Raw genomic sequence first — 11,775 nt, forward strand, 5'->3', positions numbered from 1 at the left:
TCCACCCCTGTGCCCCTGCTCGCTCCTCCCCTCCTTCCCGGCCTTGGAACCTTTATGTCTGACCACTTGCTGCCCTTCCGCACTCTTCATTCCGCTTCTTCCCGCCTTACTTCTGTGGGACAGCCTGCAGCTATGTGTCCTGAAGAAGAGCGTGCTCTCTCTCCAGTCCGTGACAGCTGGGGCGTGTGTGTGTGTGTGTGTGTGTGTGTGGCGGGGCGGGGGTTGGGAGAGGGGGCTCTGAAGAAAACACCTCCAGGTTCAGAGACTTTTAATGTAACCGTGCTTTTCTCAGGCAGGAAGGGATGGAGGATAACTGCAGATTATGCATACAGACGTGGAAGGATGTTCGTCTGTACGCGGGCCCTTTAAAACCAGGACAGTCAGTCTCTTCTTAGCAGCCCCATAGCATCACCTGACTCTTGCTGTGGTTATAGGGAAGGGACAGAACTCCTTTGCTATTTCTTACTGCTTTCTCCATTATTTTCCCTAAGTGAAATTATTTATTGGGCTTTATCCTTGCAAACCTGAGAATCCCAGTAATAACACCCTATCTATCTACCTACCTATCTATCCATCCATCCATCAAGTCCACAGCAGCAGCATCAGGCCAGGTGCAATTTGTACTTTTTTCTAGCACACAAGCCACTGTGGTTGCCTGTTTTGTTGTTGTTCAGTCTGTTGCCCACCGCTACCTTCTCCCTCCGGAGCCTGGCATTCTAGTTTTGTCAGAAACCCCCAGGCTACGGGCAGTGGGTAGTTCCCTGCAGCCTCAGCATCTCCTGGGTGAGGAAGTTCTGGCTTGCACAGGGGGCCTGCGGACCTGTATTGGCTGAGTTCACCCAGCTGGATCACTTTCCTCTGCCCCTGAATTTGGACCAGGCAATGTCTGAACCTCGTTTCCTCAATGCCTGTTAAACTTCTCAGTCATCAATCAATCCCGTTAGTGTATTTTCTTTTCAGATTATTTGGTCCACAAGAGGACCCTGAGGCTACAGAGAGGGATTGGTGCCAACTGTCCAAGAAGGTTTAAAGCATGAAGTAATCCTGTTGTTGGACATTATGGGGTGGGATGCCAAAAGGGATGGGTGAGGAGATACGATAAACAGATTTTCAAGTCTCCCTCCTTTCCTCTGTGTCTTTCTTTGCCTTCCCAAACCTGCGCTATTCTACCACGTCTTTCCCTCTTATTTCTGCAGTTAGAGAAGTACTTACAGGGTAAGGGTAAGTAGGTTCCCAATTATTCCTAAGGAAACTAATACCACAACAGTAATAATACAAGAATAACCTCAGTGTTCCATGTACTTACAACTGTAAACCTACTTTTGCCCCAGCCTTTCTGTATTTTCTCGTTTGCTTCAGGGAGAAAATTGCAGGGGTGACATTGGCTGACACTAGATCAGGGAAGAGCCTGCAGGAATGTTGTTGAGTCTATAGAAAAAGAGGTCGCTTCTCTCCTCCTCTTCCCTCAGAAGTGAGCCCGTGGGATTCATTCAGAGTAGGAATGTTTGGAGCCGTGTCCCGTGACGTGTGTGACAGGTGGATGCCATCAGACCCGGCGTGCTGAAGAGGAAGTCCGAGAAAGGGGAAGAAAGGGATCCTCCCGGCATTGAGAAAGCAGGGGCAATGTCTGCAGCCTTGTTCCAAATAGAAGGCTGCCTGGAGGCCAGGGTCAGTGGAGGTATTGACTGCTCAGGGGCCTGGCTTTGTCAGAGCAGTCGGTGTTGGTGGCCTGAATGGTTGGAAGGCCTTATGATGCTTAAGAAAAGACAGCAGTTACTTCCTCCCTAAGTTAGAAATGTACTGAATGTGTTGAGAGGTTTTATATGAATAAAGTTTTTAGTCATCCTTTTGAGATTGAATTTGTAATGTAGGTGAACTCTATCCTTGCAAACCTGAAAACTGCAAATTTCTTCAAAACTACAGAAATTCAGTGGCATCTAGGTCTGAGCCTGCAGTTTTTGAAAGCCTGTGGTTCTCAAAATATAGTAAGGTTCTCTTAAATCCTAGGAGGGCAGGAAAGATAAATCTAAAAACTGGAGGGATAATTGAATCATTGGCATCTTTTTTTTTTTTGTTCCTCGCTAGTATGCTTCCTGTAACTTGGATTAAAATTGAAAAATGGGAATGCACTCGGTTATTAATTGCACAATTACTGGCTGTTTAATCCTCTTCCTTGCTGATCAAGCACTGATTTTGTTTAAAGAGCAAGTTGCTGAGCCCCAGGGGAGGGATTATATTTTTCCTGGGCCTTTCATGTCATGTCTTTCTTCTTGCCCAGATATGTTTCCAGCCTATCGGACAATGGTCACAGCCCCATTTTGTGCCAATAAGATGGAATGAAAAATGGGGAACTGTTGGAAAATGTTTTCTTCCTTAATTAAAGAACTTGATTTCTTGTTCAGAACACCAGTTAATGGGATCTGGATCTGTGGCAACAATCTTGCAAATATGAGGTGAAAAATGCAAAGGTGAAAAACCATCTTGTCAAAGATGTCAGATCAGAAAAATGGAGGGAACATGCCTCCCAGATGATATTCTTGAGCCACTGAGTCAGTGCCAGTAACCACATACCTCAGAGCATTCAGAGAACACAAACCTCCATAGCTCAAGACTGTATTAGTAAAGGATTCTTTCAGCTAAAAACATTTCTAATTGACACATTCCAATCCTATGTAGATCAGGCCTCAGATTCATTTCCCAGGCTATACCTCCCTCGCTTGACTTGAAAGCTCCCTTCTCCTTCCCTTCCCTTTTCTTTTCTTTTCTTTCCTTTTCTTTTCTTTTTCTTTTTCTTTTTAATATATTTTATTGATTTTTCACAGAGAGGAAGGGAGAGGGATAGATAGCTAGAAACATCGATGAGAGAGAATCATCGACCAGCTGCCTCCTGCACACCCTCCTACCGGGGATGTGCCCGCAACCAATATACATGCCCTTGACCGGAATCAAACCCGGGAACTTCCAGTCCGCAGGCGGACGCTCTATCCATTGAGCCAAACTGGTTTCGGCTCCTTCCCTTTTCTATATTGTATGTATCCTAAAATATTTAGCATCTCCTCTTCAAAGGTTCTGCTGATCTTTTATCTATCTTTCTGAAGCAGTTTGCTAGAACCCACCACCCCACCACCATCACCACAAAACACATTCCCGTTGATTTTGATTAGCTGTATGCTCTCCCGTTGCTTCTTCATGTTGTGGTCTATATTTGAAGAGCAAAGATCACAGCTTACCCCCCACCTCTGTGCCTAAATCGGGTTTGGGGAGGGTTATGGTGGGAGATGGTAGTCTCAGTAACTGCTTGTTGAATATGTGCTAACTCGGTGGCGTCTGCAGACTGAAAGTCCGTCCTTAGCCCTCGCCATAAAAGTCTGGAAGATATTATCCTTACAAATGATTTTGTAAATACTCCAGGAAATTGGCTCCTCCTGCCACTCCAGCAGCGAAGCCAGTTTGGCTCCAGGTCTTCGAGAAATGATTTGTCATCTGTTTCATTTGTTTGCTTTTTCCTGACACAGCTGGAACTCTGGATTGTTCCCCACTTAAAAAACTGCCAAATCCAAACCAGAAGTAGACGGGGCAGGACACAGGCTCTTCCTTCCCACTCGTCTTCACAGGGTAGAAGCCACAGGCAGTTTGCCTCGGGTTACCCTCCGTGTATGCTTTTTTCAGTAGCACATTAGGATTATTCTTTTCCTGTAACAGGATCTTAAGATACTCGAGAGGGAAAGGCTTGGGAGTGTTCTTATCAATATAGGCAGGTCCCTTACACATAGCTTCTTGTCATACTTTTAGGGGGGAAAGAAGGAAACCACATGTATGAGGTGCCTTTGACATATTGCTTACATCACAAATTGCTTACATCACATTCAGACCTCACAACCTATGAGGTGGATATTATTAGTGCTGTCGTACCAATGGGAGAACTGGGAGTCAGAGAGGCTGGTGCTTTGCCCGGCTGGCAATACTGGAATTTGAGCTCGGATCTCTAAGAGTTGAACGTTTGTTTGTTTTTCTCCCCTCAGAACATAGCTGTACCTCTCCAAAAGTAGCATCTTCACTCCCCTCCTGTAAAAGTTATCCTATAACATTTTAATAAAAATCTTGCCTTCTAAATGGTTTTGACATTTACTTTGACCTCTGATAGAAGAACAGGAACTGGAATTATCTTCTCACTTGAAAACACTTGAAAGAATTCCTGATAAGATATATGAAACAACAGTTTTAATACACTAGATAATAATAATAATAATCAAGCACTGCAGGCCAGTGGGCTCGGAGAGAAGAAAAGCAAATGGGTTGAGTCCTGTGCTTGCCCCAGCTGATTGCAGCTCCGGGAGAGAGCACCACAGCAGAGCCCCGAGGTCTCCCTGAGCTGAGGAAACAGGCCTGGGGTCCAGAGAGGCCAAAGTGGGGGACCCTCAGAGGGCTGAGTACAAGAGAGGAGTGCGCTGCACAGCAGGAAAGCGGAGGGATCTGAAGAGGGTCCCCTGTGGGACTGTCCACACGGGAGGAGACTGCTGAAGCTGCGGAAGGAACCACCATCGGAGTTCACACAAAGCAACATCTATCAATAGTTGGTGTCCCTGCTAGTCAGAGTAGAGAACTGTAATTCAAACGGCTCTGGATAGCAGAGCCTGACATGTTTTGCTTCAGTAGGAGAGCAAAATTAGCCATGGGTTAAAGCCTCAAAAGTATCAAACCGTTTATAAGTAACAATATCCTACAACAAAGTATAAGAATATGGGGATACAGGTATGTTCAATATGCAACAAGGTAAAATTCAAAATGTTTGGCATCTAATAAAAAATGGCCAGGCATGCGAGAAATCAGAAGATACAACCACTAAGAGGGGGGCGGGGGGCGGCGCAGGGGAGAAGGAAAGGAAACAGAAATGACACGAATAATACAATTATTGTTTGTACAAAAGGCTATTGTAACTATATATTGCGTGGTCAAGAAGTAGAAATGAGATAGAGCATGTGAAGTAGAGGCACAGAAGATAGAAAAAGGATGAGAAAATAACATGAAAGAGATGATAAATACACCGAGTGGAGTAGAAAGCAAAAGAAAAGGTTACAGAACTTGAAGACTTATCAGTAAAAGCTACTCTAAACTATTTGAGTTAAACATGGCAAGCAGTGGTCAAAGCTTCCATGAACAGGGCTACTCCAGGCAGCCTGGTAAACAGAGGCGAGTACGTGGGTGTGAGAAAGGAAAAGGTATGGGAAAATGTTTTTATTTTGTGTTTTCATTGTCTTTCACATCATTTGAAGACAAAATGTCCAACATTTAAAAAAATTGGTGAAAACTATAAATTCACAGATCCAAGAAGCTTAATGAATTCAAGAACAAGAGATACAAAGACAGTTACACCAAGGCACAGCTTAAGTTAGTTTAAACCAGTAATAAAAGACAATGGCATGGGGAGGGCAGTGCATGTTACATACAGGGAAGGAGCTCAGGTAAAAATGGCAGGAAACTTCTCGGAAACAGTGGAAACTGCGGCACAGTGGAACACCATCTTTAATGATAGAAGGAACAAAACCGAACCTGCCACCTAGGTCCCTGTGTTCGGGGACAATATCTTTCAAACAAAGAGGCCAAATGCTTTTTCAAATATCTAGAAGCTGAACGACTGTATCACTGGTAGACCTTACTACAAGAAGTGTTTTAAAAAGTCAAACATATAAAATAATTCCATGTGGAAATATAGTAAATATATGGATAAACATGAAAACTTTTAAATTGTCATTTTTAAATTTCTTTGAAAGATAATTGACTACTGAAAGCAAAAATAGTGACAGTTTATTGTGGAGTTTATGACACATGTCAAAGTAAAACAACTGCACAGTTTAGGAAGAGGAAATGGAGGTATTGTATGGTAATAGTCTTAGACTATAATGAAGTGGTGAATATCACTTGAACTAAAACAGCAGTAAGTTATAAAAGATGTATAGTATAGCTCAGGTAATCTCCTCCCTCCCCCGCAAAGAAGTGTTATAACTAATAAGCCAACAACAAGAACAAAAATACAGTGGAGTGAGTTAGTATTCAGTTAATCTGAGTGAAAGAAGAAAAAGGTGGGGAGTGGGAACAAAGATAAAACAAAGTAAATAGCAAGATAATAGATTTATTGGTAAGTCTCAACTATATCAATAATCACATTGATTGTAGATGATGTAAACAATAAAAATGGAGAGATTGTCACATTGAGTAAAAAAAAGGCAAGGCTCAACTATATGCTGCCCAATGAAACCCACTTTTAAGTATAAAGACACTCGTTTAAAATAAAAACATGGAGAAAATATATCATGGTCACAATAATTTAAAGAAAACATGAACTGAAGTAATAGTGAACAGTTAGATTTCAGACTTTGAGAATATTTCCAAGATTAGGATTAGCATGGTTGTTTATAATGATAAAGGGTCAGTTCAACAAGAGGAAATTACAATCTTAAATGTTTATATGCATATTAATTTCTCAATATGTGAGGAAAAGACAAACTACATAGAGAAAAATAACCAACCCACACACATAGTTGCATGTTTCAACACCTTCAATAATTGAAAAAACATGTAGACAGAACAGTATTTTGAAGACTTGGAAGCCACTATCTGCCATCTTGACCTACTGGGCCTGTAGCACGCCACCGAGCAGCACAATGCACACTCCCTTCATGTACATCCAGAACATTTCCAAAAGAGTCCATATTTGGGGTTACAAAGCAAGTCACAATAAAAGGTTCAAATCATACAAAGTATATTCTCTGGCAAAAGAAAAAGGAAAATTAGAAATCAATAACAGATCTGGAGAGTCCCCAAATATTTGAAAACTGAACAACATGTTTATAATGAAGAAATAAAAATAACTTAGAAATATATTGAGTTGAAGGAAGATGAAAACAACATATTGAAATTTATTAGCTACAGATAAGGTAATATTTAGAGTAAAAATTGTAACACTAGCTGTCTTTATTAAAATAGAACAAAAATCTAAATCTGTGATTTCAACTTTCATCTTAAATATCCAGAAGAAAGCGCAAGTTAACCCCAAAGTAAGCAGAAAAAGAAAGTAATAAGCATAAGATCAGAAATCAAATAAAAATGGGAAAATGAGAAAAATTAATGAGACCAAGGGCTGCTTCTTTGAGAAAAATCAATAAAATTGACAAACCTCTAGCCAAACAGACTGATAGAAATAAAAAGATGACACAGGACTATCAGGAATAAGAGAGGAATATCATTCCATAGTCTTCAGAATTTAAAAGCATATTCAACTTTATAAACAACTTTATGCCAATAACATTTATGATTTAAATGAAATGGCAAACATCTTAAAAATACAAATAAACAAATCTCTTGAAAGAAGGACTTGTCAGTCTGAATAGTGCCGTATCTATTAAAGAAATTGTATTTTTAGTTAGGTCAAAGCCTTCCCACAAACAAACCTGTAGTACCAACTGTGTTTACTGCTAAGTCCCACAAAACATCTTAAGTAAGAAATAATACCAATTCATACTTTTCAGAAAGCAAAAGAGGGAAAAATCTCCACCTCATTCTACTAAGCCAGCATTTTTCTGATACTAAAATCAGGCAAACAAATTACAAGAAAAGAAAACTAAAGCTCAACATCCTTGCTGATCATAGAGACAATTTTTTTTTTAAACCTCACCCAATGATGTGCTTAGAGGAACAGGGAGAGAGAGACAACGTCAATGTGAGAGAGAAACACTGATCAGTTGCCTTCCATATATACCCTTCACCCCGCCCCACCTCCCCACCCCTTTATCTCTCTTGCCCAGGGATCGAACTTGCAACCCACATATGTGCAACCTTTCAGTGCATGAGGCAATGCTCCAACCAACTGAGCCACACTGGCTGGGCATAGACAAAACAATTAAAAAATTCTTTAGCAAAATGAACATAATATCTAACAAGTTAACACATCCTGACCAAGTGGAGTTTTTCAGGAACACAAGATTGGTTTAACAATGAAAAATTAATAGAACCCACTAAAAGAAGGAAAACCATATGGTCAACTCAATAGGGTCAGGAATAGCATTTGACAAAATCTAGCCACTCATTTCTCATAACTATTGAGCAAACTAGGAATAGGAATTTCCTCAAACCAGGAATAAAAGAGAATTTCTAATAGGGCATTTACAAAAAAAAACCTATAGCTAACATCATTGATCCTTAATTGTGAATGACTTAATGTTTTCCAATAGCAATAAGGCAAGGATGTCTGCTCTTACTACCCATTTCTATTCAATATTGCACTGCAAATTCTCGTCATTATAATCAGATATGAAAAAAAAAACCACCCAAATGGAAAACAGTAAGTCTTTATGGCAGACAACATTGTCTATGTAGAAAATCATACGACATCTTAAAAAACAATAAAAAAAACCCCACAAATGATTAGATTTGATAAGTGAGTTTTCCAAGTGAGCTCTAAAATATATATAGACATGCAAAAAGATAAAGTGGTTAAAACTCCTTTAAAAAAAAAAACAGAGGGGCTTAAACTATTTGATTTCAAGACTTATTATAAAGCTACCAAAAGCCATGTGTCTAATATTGGTATGAAGATGGACAAATAGCTCTATCAAGAATAATGAGTCTAGAAATCAACCTAGACATATTTAGTTAACTGATTTTTGGCAAAGATGCTATGCTAATTTAATGGGGAAAGGAAACTCTTTTTAACAAATGTACTGAAACAATTGCTGCTCATACGCAAAAACAAAATACCGTAGAACACACACACACACACACAAATAGCAAAAAACCTTCACAAAAAAAAAAAAAATCTACTTTGGCCCTTTTAAAAAAATGAACTCATACCATATATAAATTTTTAACTCAAAATGTATCATAGACCTAATTACGAAACCTAAAATTATAAAACTTTTGGAAGAAAAAAAATAAGACAAATTCTTTGTGACCTTAGGTTAGGCAAAAATTTCTTAGATATACCAAAGTACAGCCCATAAAAAAAGGGGGAAAAAATGATAAATTGGAGTTCCATCAAAATACAAAACTTATGGCTCATCAAAAGATAAGATGAGAATTAATTTTAAGAGAATTAAAAGACAACATATTAGAAGAAAATATTTACAAATCACATCTCCAATAAAGTGCTTTATGCCCAAAATATAAAGAACTGAAAATTCAGTGGAGAGAGATATTTCTGGTATGACAGCATAAGCAGGTCTGCTGACTTGCTCTACAAAGAAATTGGTGAAAATTCAACTATTTAAAACCTCAGGAAATAGTCCTAAGGACAAACAGTAAACGAAGGAAGAAACATTCCTTTAAGAAAAGCTATGAAAATTCATTAAGAAAGGTAAATTTTACTTTGAGTCAGAAAAGTGAATCTTAAGCTTCAATAAGCAATTCTGTGGTATTTGAATCAAGACTCCTCCCACTCTCTCCCCTCTCAGTTGAGCAAAGTAGAGATTCCAGACACATGGCCCCCTCTTTCTGGCTCCATGCTTTCTTCCAGAAACTGCAGGATGTTAGTGATCCCCACCCTGCCTGCAGCTGCTGGTTGATGAGGCTACGTCCCAGGCAATTGCAGGTGAGTGGTTGGAGCTCCCTTCTACCCAGCCCCCACTCTGGGAATGGACACAGCATGTTGGCAAGACTGGGGCCCCGAGGGTCCTTTCCCCATCTTAGGTGGTGTTTCCATGCTGTGAAAGGCAAGCTAAGGAGACAGGCGACTGCCCGTCCCCTCCCTCGCTGAGAACTCGCTCCTGGAGTGGAAGTGTCATTCATAAGCAGCTTGCCATTGTCCCCACGCCCAGCTTCAGAGTCAGGGAAAGGTGGAAGGGAGCCCCCTCACCTGGGCATCCCCAAAGCTGCACCTCCTGAGGAGCAGCATCGGAGGCTAACACTGGGGGAGAAAAGGCGTTCACTGAAATTCAGCTAGTCACTACAAAAGCCCGAGGTAGGGAGGAGTCCATTATCCAGAGTTACTACAATACTTTATCTAAAATGTCCAGTTTCCAACAAAAATGTATCAGGCATGCAAAGAAACCGGAAAGTCTGACCCATATACTAGTGAAAACAGGCAGCACAAACTGCTTGTACGAGTGACTAGTTATCAGTCTTAACAGGAAAATATTTTGAGGTAGCCATTATAAACATGCTCACAGTAAAGGAAAACAAAGGTAAAGGAAGGTATATAACAGTGTTGCATCAGATAGAGAATACCAACAAGATCAAAGAAATTTTTAAAAAATATATATTTTATTGCCTTTGTACAGAGAGGAAGGGAGAGAGCGAGAGAGCTAGAAACATTGATGAGAGAGAGTCATCGATCAGCTGCCTCCTGCACACCCCCCACCAGGGATATGCCCGCAACCAAGGAATCAACTGGAATCCCTTGACTGGAATTGAACCCGGGACCCTTCAGTCACCAAGCCGACGCTCTATCCATTGAGCCAAACCGGTCTCAGCCAAAGAAATTAAAAAAAACAAAAACAAATGGAACCCTGGCTGGTGTGGCTCCGTTGTTTGGGCATCATCTTGTGCACTAAAAGGTTGCCAGTTTGATTCCTGGGCAGGGCACATGCCTGAATAGCAGGTTTGATCCCTGGTAGGGGCCCTACAGGAGGCAGCCAATTGATACTTCACTCTTACATCAATGTTTCTCCATCTCCCTTCATCTCTCTAAAAAATCAACAGTAAATCCAAAAAAAGAAGAAGAAGAACCAAAGAGAAATTCTAGGGTTGAGAAGTACTAAAATGGCAAATAAAAATTCATGGGAGAAACTCAACAGTATACAGTTGACACTTCAGTGATTGGGGGGTTAGGTGCCAACCTCCTGCATGTTTAACTACAGTCAGCCTTCTGCATACACAGGTTTCCAAGTGTGAAACTGACCCTTGAACAAGACTGGTTTGAACTGCATGAGTCAACTGAACTGTGGTCAGTTGGGGGGAAAAAATCATGTGTAAGTGTATCCATGCAGCTCAAACCTGCATTCAAGAGTAGACTGTATTTGAACAGACAGAAGAAAAAATACCTGAACTTAAAGATAGATCAGCAGAGTATTCAAACTAAAGGGTAGAAATAAAATAAAAAATGAACAGAGCCTTAGAGGAAGGTGGGGCGTCTTTAAGAGCACTGATATACGTATAATAGGAGTTACAGAGGAGGACAGAGAAAGGAAAAAATATTTTTAAAAAATAATGGCAAAATGCCCAAATTTCTTTTGAAAGAAACTACAACCTCCATATCTAGGAAGCTCAATGAACTCCAAGTTGAATGTACTCAAAGAGATTTTTAAAAACAGACACGTCATAGTAAAAATGCTAAAAATCCAAAGCAAGGGGAAAGATCCTCACAAAATCAAGAAGGAAAAAACACAGGGGATCCTAATAAGATGGACAAAATACTAATCAGCAGGGAAAACATGGAGGTTCGAAGGCTGTTGGATAACTCAAAACTCAATAAAAATAAAGGAACTGATTTTTTTAAATGAGCAAACATTTGAATACATGAAGGACAGCTAAGCACATGGAAAAATGCTCAAAGCCTTTGCAAGTGGAGCCCACTATACATTCACTAAATGAATATGCAGGTTCACCCTCGACAATGCTGGGGTTAAGCATACCAACCCACAGGACAGTCAAAAACCCTTGTCTAACTTAAGTCAGCCCACCCAGCTGTGGATTTAAATGACTTAAAAAAGACTGACCATACTAAGCATAAATACCAAGCACGGATGACAGGGATGTGGAGCAGCTTGAAGATTCAGATACAGC

At 40.4% G+C, this 11,775-nt stretch overlaps 1 long non-coding RNA gene across 1 annotated transcript; it reads left to right on the top strand.

Moving 5' to 3' along the window:
- Positions 1–227: 227 nt before the first annotated feature.
- LOC123651917 lies at positions 228–5,002 on the top strand. Its single transcript, XR_006740904.1, has 2 exons — positions 228–1,024; positions 4,023–5,002. It is a non-coding gene; the product is annotated as an uncharacterized LOC123651917 (long non-coding RNA).
- The last annotated feature ends 6,773 nt before the right edge of the window (positions 5,003–11,775 follow it).

The sequence above is a fragment of the Pipistrellus kuhlii genome, unplaced genomic scaffold (assembly GCF_014108245.1).
Source record: "Pipistrellus kuhlii isolate mPipKuh1 unplaced genomic scaffold, mPipKuh1.p scaffold_m20_p_9, whole genome shotgun sequence".
In the NCBI taxonomy this organism is placed as follows: Eukaryota; Metazoa; Chordata; class Mammalia; order Chiroptera; family Vespertilionidae; genus Pipistrellus; species Pipistrellus kuhlii.